Genomic DNA, 907 nt, shown 5'->3' on the forward strand with positions numbered 1-907 from the left:
AGAAAGAAAGAAAGAAAGAAAGAAAGAAAGAAAGAAAGAAAGAAAGAGAGAGGGGAAGCGAGGGAGGGAGGGAGGGAGGAAGGAAAGAAAGGAGAAAGAGAAGGAAGGAAGGAAGGAAGGAAGGAAGGAAGGAAGGAAGGAAGGAAGGAAGGAAGGATTATAGATATTTTTCTTGTGTTTAGTATGCAGCAGGCCCTATTCTAAGCACCATGTGCGTGTGTGTGCGCATGCATGTGCATGGGTGTGTGTGTGTGTGTGTGTGTGTGTGTGTATGCTTAGCTTTATAACATCCTGATGAAGTAAGCGCTGTGTTGATCCATCTTCACAAGTGAGGAATCTAAAGCCCTGAAGCCCTGAAGCCCTGAAGCCCTGAGTGGTTTAGTCAGGGTCACACAGAGAGCAAACAACAGACCCTCTCTGTGACAGGTTCCCCACGAAGCCATGGAGATTTGTCTATTATTATATTTACACCATACCTGGCGTCAGGTGGGTAAGTTGATACCAGAACAGATGAAGGCACTCAGCAGCACGTGCTGAGCACACACAGAGGGACGTGAGGTACATGGAGCCCAGAATTCTCCCAGTCTCTGTGAGTCTTCTGCATTTCTCCGTGCTCACCTGCGCTCCTGTCATTTCCCAAGCAGCCTGGAGGTGTTCTAATGAGATTCCTGGATCAGTCCTTTTTCTGTCCAGCTGATGTAAAGATACAGTTTCTGAATCTGCCACATTTTCTGTATCTTCTTTCATGTAGGATTAAACACTGCAGGGGGACTTGAGTGATTACTGACTTTGATTTATCCTCTTGGGATTTAGGTAGCACTGCTGAGTCTTGAGCTGTGAGGTGTTCGCCTGTGCACTTTAGGTCCAGTGGGAGTTCTCCATGGCCCAGCTTGGGGAAGGCCTGCGT

This window comes from Psammomys obesus, unplaced genomic scaffold (assembly GCF_907164565.1).
Source record: "Psammomys obesus unplaced genomic scaffold, mPsaObe1.curated_primary_1811, whole genome shotgun sequence".
Classification (NCBI taxonomy): Eukaryota; Metazoa; Chordata; class Mammalia; order Rodentia; family Muridae; genus Psammomys; species Psammomys obesus.